Source organism: Rhamphochromis sp. 'chilingali' (genome assembly GCF_963969265.1).
Source record: "Rhamphochromis sp. 'chilingali' genome assembly, chromosome: 19".
Taxonomy (NCBI): domain Eukaryota; kingdom Metazoa; phylum Chordata; class Actinopteri; order Cichliformes; family Cichlidae; genus Rhamphochromis; species Rhamphochromis sp. 'chilingali'.
Window position 1 is genome coordinate 3,350,260 of NC_137946.1, and position 10,183 is coordinate 3,360,442.

At 42.9% G+C, this 10,183-nt stretch overlaps 1 long non-coding RNA gene across 1 annotated transcript in view; it reads left to right on the forward strand.

Annotated features, from left to right (window-relative positions):
• Nucleotides 1-2,181, forward strand: part of LOC308387475 — a 44,456-nt gene extending 42,275 nt beyond the window's left edge. The window contains exons 3-4 of the long non-coding RNA XR_013969954.1: nt 1,093-1,130; nt 1,754-2,181. This is a non-coding gene — a long non-coding RNA (uncharacterized lncRNA). The remainder of the gene's footprint in view (nt 1-1,092; nt 1,131-1,753) is intronic.
• The last annotated feature ends 8,002 nt before the right edge of the window (nt 2,182-10,183 follow it).

The window sequence follows — 10,183 nt, forward strand, 5'->3', positions numbered from 1 at the left end:
TTTTGTACACAGCCTATTCAATTTTGTTTTTAATTCAATCAAGGAGTATAAATCATAGTGCCACTTGTAATGTAATTATCCTCATGCATGGAAAGCACAAAAGTTTCTTTATTATTCTCAGGGCGACGGGAGATAAACTCCATTAACTATTACAGATTACAGTAAGTGCTGTGGGAGGTGCGGCTGTCTGTTGAAAGGACAAGCGATCTGTGCTGAGACTCGAGGATTTTCGCGGCGGGCCCGTGGGCACGGAGCAGGATTGTGGAAAAGTGGGGCCGATGATTAAAAAGCAAACAACAAAGCTCCGAGGGAGCAGACTGACGGCCTGGCAGAGCAGAGGTCTCGGCTTAGCCAACTGGAATGCTCGCAGACCTGGTTGGTTGCGAGTGTTTGTGCTGTGCGCAGGTCCACAGTATTCGAGGGTGTCTCCTGGCCCTGCTCCCTGCTCGGGTCCCGTGTTTTCTCGCCATTCTCTCTCTCTCTCTCTCTGATCTGCGATTCACTTCGGAGGCGTTGCCAGGGAAACCTGGTATCTGGCTAGCGGCTTGATGGAGTTATTGAACTGTAACTGGCTGGGATAATTACGCTCTGTCTTGCCGGCTGGCTGTCCAGTGGCTGGGACTTGAATGTGACCTATAGCTAGCCGGCATTGTCACCGCAGGCTAAATGTTTTTAACCCCTTGGCTGCCAGACATTTGGGCTGTGGTAACTTTGGCACTGATGTCCAGTTTGAGTTTACACTTACTGGAACTCCTGCTTCTGTAGCCACGTCGTTGCTTTTGTAGCTAAAGATTCAGTTAAGCCTACGCCTGTAACTCCAGCAGACACATGTTCAGCGTGCTTTCTGTTCATGCTGAAACAGGCCATGACTCGGAATTCCTCGTGTGTCCTCAAGTGTATCCACTGATCCCCTGAGCAGGTGTATCCTTAGATAATAAAACTGTGTTTCTTCAGAGTTTGCATGGATGGATTTGTATCTTTCAGTACAAAAGGCTTAACGTTTCACAGATTCTCTTGTGTAAAAGAAGGTTGGTGGAGTTTCTGTGTTCCTACATTTATGCTAAATTGCTATCATTATCTCTCCTCGTCTAGGAGCCCCGGCAATTGTCTGCCATTCTCCATGCTTTAAGGTAAGACAGATACCACTTGCATCTGCAACACCATCAACAAAATCCTTACTTTTCTAGTCTTATTCAGTCTGATCCATTATGCCAGCAGACAGCAGCAGATGAGAGTTTAGTTGTGTGACTGCCTTGTTTTGCTTGCAGTAGACGAGTGAGTCAGTAAAAGTGTCAGACCGCCGTAACAGACGGCCTGCGCGAGATAATTAGCCCGGAGTCATTTGGAAGGCGCTCAGCTCTGCCCAGGTGCCCACTCTGCTCAGGAAGAGACCAGGCGACCTTTTACTCAGCTCCGTCCCACTGCAGTCACTTAAAACAGTGATGGATGTTTCCCTTTACTCCCTGCTCCCTACCGGCTCTCATTCTCCTTTCCTCTCCACCCGTCCCTCTCCCATGTCACCATTTCCCTCACTTCTGTCCTCTGCTTGCAGTGCCTTGTTTGTCCCTTCTCCTCTCCTTGTTTTTCTACCCTCGTCTGCCTCTTACAGCTGCCATTCTCTCTGTTATTCCAAAGTGATGAGAGGGAAGAGGAGGAAGAAAGGTGTGGAGAAAAGGGGGAAGGGGGGGATTTAAAGTGAAGTGGTGAAGGAGACTTTTTTTTTCCCCTGTCTTTTTTTTTTTAATCCTGCCAGTTTGAGAAGAGCAGACTCGAGCCCCGCGCCCCCTCGGCTCCTCATTAGTATGCACCGGCTGTCGCTCAGGTGACATGGCCACTGGATTCCATCCCAACTGCAGGAACATCAGCAGCACGGTGGAGAGTGGGATAGCAGGTAAGGACAATGAGAACGGAACGGCGTGGAGGAAAGGAGAAGACGAAGGTGGTGGGATGGGGCATGGACTTGTATACACTGCTGCAATCCAAATCCAGCTTCTTTAATTAAAGCGTCTACTGCTGTGAGCTGAGCCGTGCAAGTTAAGTCATCGTTTGCAAAGCACATCCACGCAATTTTCCTCGTTAATGAAATATCCCGCACTTCTCTGTACACAGTTTGAACAATTCATGAATTCACGAGCATTAAATGTAGATGTTGGAGCGTCTGCTCTTTCTGCTGATTTTAATAAACACCTCTGTTGATTATGCTGCGTGTGTTCAGTTATTTCGAAATATAATATTTTTACTCCATGTAAGCAAACAGCGGAGGAATCCTGCAGTTTCCCTCAAAACAGTTTCATTGTTTTCACTTGTGCGATTTTGATTCCCCGTGATATGTAGGATATTGGTTTTGTTGCCAAAGGCAGCAAATAGAGGGGCGTACTACACAAACAGTCGCACTCTGTACGTGTGTGTCAGAGAAGCCAACAATATGAGAATAAGGAAGGAAAAAAGTGCAAGAAAGAGAGTGTGTGTGTGTGCATGCATAGGTGTTTGTGTGTGTGTGAAACAGAGACAAACTGTGTGTGTGTGTTTGGGGAGCAGTGCGGCCAGGCTGCAGATATCATCCATCTCCCTGTCACAGGCCCAAGGGCTGCTGGGAAAGTGGCAGACAGCTCCCTGGCTATGACAACAGAGGCTGCATCCTAATTTTCCGACAGAGAATGCCTGAAAAAAGCTGCGCCTCTCCTCCCTCACCGCCCAGTACGGAAAGCCATTAACCCCTCGATCTGGGAACAAAGCACGGAGCTCGGCCCGGGCCACCGTTGGCTGCGAGTCACATCGGCTCCCATCATCCTGCAGCCGTAACTCCGAGCAGAAACGTTCCGCCTGAACTCGTCTTTCCGAAGCGCTCCGGGCCTGCAGAGGTACGGCTGAGCGCGGCGAGGAGCACGGACCAGCTCTAAAGGTGTATCTGATGAGGAGCTCGCATTACTGACAGATACTTGATGACAGCGCAGTGATTTAATTTGTGAAGTGCATTTTCAAAATAAAAGAGCTCGTGGCAAAAGCTGTTCTAACTGGATTACATGCTTTCTGCTTAGCCATGACTAATTTTGTTATAAAGCTGTTGTCAGATATTCTATGGCTTTTGTTACACACGCCAGCACTCTCTAAGTGTTTCTGCATCTCCTCCCTGATCCTGGGAGTTAAACACTGGCACCAAGATTAAATCAGGACTCATTAACATGAAGGAAGTGTGTGAACGTTAGTCTTTTTTCCACTCGTGCCGACTTTGGTTTTAAAGTTTCAGCACTTTAAGGAAAACCAAGCATTCAGAGCCAAGTTAAGACGCGCAAATGTTTAATAGATTCCAGGTCTGATGAACATATGATGACTGATCAAACGTGCTTTGAGTTAAACACACAATAGAAACGTGAAAGAATGTTAGTTAGTAAAGCCTTTTTTTTGTTACATAAGTGCATCGTTTAGTATCCAGTGTGTCAAATGTCTATTTTAAGAGTTCATGTATTAATTTCACGAGTTTCACTAGAACTTAATGCTAAAATTACACACAGAGCTTATTTAGTTATTTTTCTGCAGACATAATCACATCCCAGCTCCTAGAATTTCCAATGAAATTGTTTTCTTTGTAAGCAACACTATTGTTGCTTACTCTCTGAAATTGCACTGCAGGATTTCGCAGTAGGAATTCAGAATTTCAGTAGGAACTAAAAAGAAGTCTTTTTAAAATTTTCATTAAAAGAAATAAAGCTGAGTGAAGAGTCGATGGTGCCAAATAAATGTAATATTTTCCATGAAGACAGAAGATGGTAGTAAGCAGTGTAACAGAGAGTTTAATCTTGTCCCACATCAGGGCTGATATGGGAACGTGCTGTAAAGAGCTTGAATTGATGAATTTATGATCAAAGACGCGAGGACGAGGCCTGCTTTAGATCTTTGATCATTGTTAACAAATCAGTGGAACGCAGCGTCGGGATCAAACGTGTTCGGTACCGAACAAAGACCGCACATGTTGGGTGGGAGGCAGAGCGTGTTAGGCAGGTACTGCAGGGTACACAGAGGAGCCGCCCTCTCCTGCATTCTTATGTTTCAGAACTTGCTCAGTGCGTTTTAAGGCAGATGTAACTCATACAGATAGTGAGTGATGTTAAAGAAAAACACTAATATATGTGTTCAGTGACATTTACCAGTTTGTACTTCATGTAGTAATGAAGTGCTCATTTATACTCTGGACAAACTCTACTGGCTGATGAAAGCCAGCAGCTGCAGCTGGAAGCTCAGGAAGAGATCTGGCACGGTAAGTGGCCCTCCAAGGTTTGAAACACATTTATTGATCATTTTAGATTCATTTGCTGATGATGTTTTTTTTTTTTTTTTTTTTTATCATTTTAACATCTTTTGAGTGTGTGAAACAGCACACACATAAATGCACTTAACAAAAAAGCCATAACATCATCTTGGAAAAACAATATTATTTTGTTAATGATTCACTTATTAAGTCGAATTTTAGGGTAAAATAAATCTCTGGTTCTTTATTAATAAACCATGAAAACCAGCACAGGTAAAAAGATTCCCTTCTCGGCAGAGATGCTGCATTCAGGTCTTAAGGGTTAAGTAGTAAATCAGAGCTTCGTGCTTTGGGGTCATAAATGCTTCATGGGAAATGAGTTTCAGTCATACATGTCGATTGCGCCTCCCGAGTGTCAGCAACTATGAAATATGGTAAGTGGGGGGAGCGAAGTGATACATCCACCTAAAATAAACCCAAAGAACTGCATGACCTCTGTCTCTCTCTCTCTGCTTTTTTTCCTGACATGAAAAGAGACAAAAACACGAGCGCATTGAGCTTTCTGGATTTGTCATTTGTGGTTTACATTTCTATGTTTGGCTCGCTGTAAAACATGAACTCCCTAATCAAGCGCACATGTGAAGGAGCTTACTTTACACACAGCTGCAATCGCCGCGTCACTGCAGCTTCACAGCAGCCTTTATTCCGACCGGCCATCTCCTCAGTCACGGGTGAAGTTGACGTCGCTTCGTGCGCAGCACTCCTCTGCATGTGCACGATGCTGATCGGGTCACGGGTCGGAAAAGCTGAGCCTGGGAATCCGAGGCCCGCTCAGCGCAAACGCAACTTTGATTTGTGATGATGAGTCACACAAACATGCTTGTGCATGCGATCACAATCCTCTGACTGTGTCTGTGGAAGTGGCCTCGGGGATTCTCACACTCAGACTGAGGGGTTAAAAAATTCTCAGATGTTGCTAATGAGGTCGAAAACACACAAACTCTTCGTTTGCAAAACTATATTCATGAGCATCTATGCTCAGATGATGAATCCACCCACTTTATAGTGGTAGGAGGACTGAGTAATATCAAGCGATGATGCAGCAATTCAGGCGGCTCATTTCCACAGAAGATACACAGTGCACAAACAAACTATAATTTACGATATTTTTTAAAAATCTAATATTATGATTGAAAGGACATCCAATGATCACAATTGACAAGGTGGAATTTCCTTTGCATGAAAACGAACCTAAATTACCATCTTTCAGCTTTACTCGTGTAAAACACACTGATGGATAAATTAAAATGAGGCACAGTTTCTAACAAGCAAAAATTATGATTTTTTAAAAAAGAAGTCAGGCGATCAAATAAATGCAGCAGAGTAAACAACACAACATTTTCTTCTGAAAAAGTTTGTTTTGGAGTTTTCTGATGGTTTTCAGTTTTTGTGTATTGTTTCCAAAGTGACTGCTCAGACTCTTTTTATTTATTTTTATTATTATTTTCATTTACACAGTTATTTCCCCCTTAAGGAGCGGGATTACAAAACTCCTGTAAATAATATAATTATTGCCACAATCACTGGAAGACACAGTTTCAAATCTTTCTTTGTGCCACTTTTGCAGCAGTGCTTTCAGCGTGCCTCCCCACAGCTTCCCCGGAGTATAACTCATACTAACTTTAATGATCCCTGAGTTTTCCTGTGGTGCAAGCAAATGGTTGACATTTATTATACTCAGTGAATTAGCTTAAAAAACACACAGCTGCTAAGATTTTGAAGTTATCCATGTTCATGAACTTTCAACAGAGCACCAGCATCATGAAAACCTGAGACTTTCACATGAGACACATAGTAGACTGTTAGTACTGTTGTGTCAGTGTGTGAGGGGCACATCGCCGCTGCAGCCATGTTTACAGGTAGTTTAGTGCCATTTCCGGATCACGGGGTAAATCAGAGGGGTTGTGTGGTGATTAGGATGATTAATGAGGCAGGGAGAAAAACAAAGTTCTACTTCTCAGATTTCTATTTATTTTTTCAGACATGGAGCTTCCTGCTTTCATATGAAATATCAGCTACACTGACCTCTTTGGGCCTCAAACAGTTTTATTTAAAATGAAGGCACTGAGTGATATTGTATCTCTGGCGGAGCAGCTAACAGCTCTTAAACAGCACTGCTTTTGTTATCTAGTGTTGTTTATTCCACAGGCTAAACAACACTGAACATAAATGCTATATATACAGTAGATATATCTTTCCGTATCAAATAGATATTAAAGAGTAAGAAATATTGTCTCACCTAAAATACAGTGCATTAGAAGAATAAAGCAAAAATGGAGAAAAGAAGTCTAATGACACACATCAGACGCAAACAAATGTCTGCCAACATTATTATACCTGCTGAACACTGTCAGTACACAGCCTTACAAAGCTGCTAGCAGGTATAATACAAATACATAAATAAAAATAAATGACTTTTATTATTATTATTATTTATTTTTTAATTTGGTTCTACTGAACAAGCCTTTTTTCACACTGTGATATAAAGAACACAATAAAACAACATTATAGCATCTCATTTTGTATTTCATTTCATTCCTAAAGCCTTAGGCAGTTTCTGCTTGAGTGGCACTCCTGAGTTCAGAAACCGAAATGAGCCACCCTGGGCTCTGTGGAGCAGACACGTGTGGAAATGAAGGCTTTCTGCGTCCCATCACCAGGTCAGAGCCAGACCTGAAAAAGTCTGGCAAAGTGAGATTTTCACTTCTGCATATTGAAATCAGAGCATATAGCATTCAGAATAAATAGCATCCTTCAAACGGTAAACTCTACAAAATGTCACGAAGCGCAACAACTGTTCCACTTTGATGTTCGTAACACTGGCCTGCCTCTCCTGTGCTGCAGTAAGCAATCTTTTATTCATGTATGTATACAGCCTGGTACTGAGGCAGCTCCAGGGAGGAACGGGACACCTCATAGAGGCCATTTTTGTTTTTTTAAATAAATCGACAAAATTGATTTTAATCCATTTGATCCATTCATTTTTTCCATTCTTTTCTTTCCTGCTTCACTCTCTAAAAGGCAGCTTTACTAAGATGGAAAATGACCTGTGATTGAAAATGATGTGAAAACCACGACCGCAACAACCAAGAAGAGAATAAAATCACAACATTTGTTTTAGGCCAGCAAACTCCTACAGACTCCTGCACTAAAGACACACATACACATGTATATGTCCACATGTGTGTCACATCCCTATATGTGCATGTTCTATAGACAGTGTATCTCTGCAGTGTATTGATTCATCTTTATTTCACAGTCTCACACAACAATGATGGTGGCCACGGCTCGCCACGCAGCCAGGCGAGCGTGTACCTCCTCCTGTCCTGCCACGCGCACCGAGCAGCACGCCGCAGGAGTAGAAAGCTCGAATATACAGATGTTTCTGTCCCTCACAGGCTCACTGGTGCCTGCACGCAGCGTTACTGCTGCTGCTTCTCAGACTACAGCCTGTCAGACGCTCATCCATCAGTGCAGAGACGGAGGGTACAGCACTGCGGCTCCGTCTGATGTGAACGACTGAATGAGAGGACAGACTTGTGTCAGAATTAGCGGCTGGAACAGATAACACAGAGCTGCTGTGTTCTCGGTGTGTTAAGGAGGCGCTTTATCATCGAGATTCAGTGTGAAGATGATCACGTCTTCTCTGGCAGAGAATGTGACTGACAGCTCCTCACACTGCAGACCTCTGTACTCACTGAACACATGTATAGTCTGCAAACCTCGCAGAAGGCATTTCAGTTGTCAGGCATGCTAAATTTCCATATCGGATGTTCCTCAGCTTCAAATAGCGGTCATCGGTATCATAACACAGAGTCAGTGGTGTTATCGCTCAGGCCTGAGTGTTGTGAACATTGCACTGCCAGCTGATTGAGTGATAGACCTGCATTGCTGTCTGCAGAGAGCTCTGGCACCATCTTGTGGCACACTTTTCAAGGCAGAAACTGTAATAATAACAGTATTACAGTTGTAGTAGTATTTAACATGACCAAACTAGAGATGCTCTAGTTTAAAGGAAGAAGATTCATTTATGTAATAAGGAGTGATAATGACAGGCTCAATATAATGACAAACTGGTGCGGAGGTCTAGCTCTGTGCTGGGACGTCCCCTGGAGTCTGTGGAGGTGGTTGGCGAGAGGAGGGTGTTAGTAAAGCTGACATCCATCATGAACAACCCACATCACCCACTGCATGAGTATGTGAGTGGGCTGAGCAGCTCCTTTAGTCAGAGACTGAAACACCCTCGCTGCAGGAAGGAGCGCTTTCACAGATCATTCATCCCAACAGCAGTTAGACTCTATAACTCCTCATTCACGATGTCATAAGTCACTGGACACTGTGAACATCCACGGTCACCACTTCATGCATAATGGACCTTCCATGTGTACGGACATGTGCAGGTATATATGTATGTATATGTATATTTAGTGTGTACATGTGTGTGTGTACATGTCTATAAATAGGAATAGTAGTGGTACAATAGTTATGTCAAGCTATATAGTTTATGTCTTCCATATTTCCAACCATACTCACATACTGTGTGTGCTACCATTATATATAGTGTATTATCTTACTTTTTTCACTGATTGTACTTATTTGTATTTTTGTATTTCCTTCCGATATCTGTACCTGAGCAAAAATTTCCCCGTTGTGGGATCAATAAAGTCTTATCTTATCTTATCTTATCTTATCTTATCTTATCTTATCTTATCTTATCTTATCTTATCTTATCTTATCTTATCTTATCTTATCAAACCCAGCAACACTACTGTAACCTTAAAAACGCCACATTCACTCACAAAGACATGACAAGAACTGATGATATAATCCCTCTAATATCTCAGTTTTCTGTCTTAGTTATTGTTTTATTTATTTTTTCCTTTTTCTCTCTGTTTATGTCCTCGGTCCAGTTTATTTCTGCATTTTGTTCGTGCTATGCAAATGAGAGGTCTGCCATGAGTTCATCCCACACCAGTAGCCAGAGTATGTTCTGAAAAAACGGCCGATAGAGGACATGCCAGATATTGGAGACTGGCCTCATATGACAACTGACAAATGGGAGCACAGAATGCTCTTCCAAGCTCCTAAAATGACAGGTCCTCAGTCATGCTTTCATTCAATTTGGAGGTTTTTCCAAAATAAGACAGACCATATCGTACATCAGTCCAGGTGCCATTGTTTCCCGAACTAACCTCATTCATGGGGAAGACAGCAAGCTATGACTATGCATGTATCTCTCTTGCATTGATCAAGGGTTACAAACCATTTCTAAGACGTTGAGACTCCAGTAAACTACACTGGGAGCCACAAGGAAACTTAGAGCTGTGGCGAACCTTCCCTGGTTCACCACTGATGGATGAAGCATAAAGGTAAGCTAACCCAGATAAATATGAGGATATCTTGAATAGCACAGGCCCCCGCTGTGTTTTGGTTGGACTTTTCTTAATTTTCTTTTATTGGATGTTCGGAAGGAATTTTTGGTTCTCTTTGGTTCTTTGAAGAAGGTAAGGTATGGGGGAAAGTCATCACTGGGCTTCAGCTTGTCATTGTAGCTTGTCAGCCCAGGCAGACTCGGCTCTAAGATGACTTTTCTAACTTAGAAGTTGACAAAAGACGTTTTGTCAACCCGCTGTGCTCCTCCTTAATTCAACTCGCGGTGCTGTTGCAGCTCCTTTTATGATGTTCATACAAAAGACATGCAACACATTTTAGCTTTAAATGTGTCAGAGAGTAAACAAGCATGCTGGGATTGTTCCCAGCTGTGGGAAGAATTGAGCGACCACAAAAAGCTTAAAGATGTAAATTAAGTTAATGTGCAGAACCGCTGTGTTTACAAGTTCAGAAGAAGAACAAGCTCTTCTTGCTGCCACGCTGTTA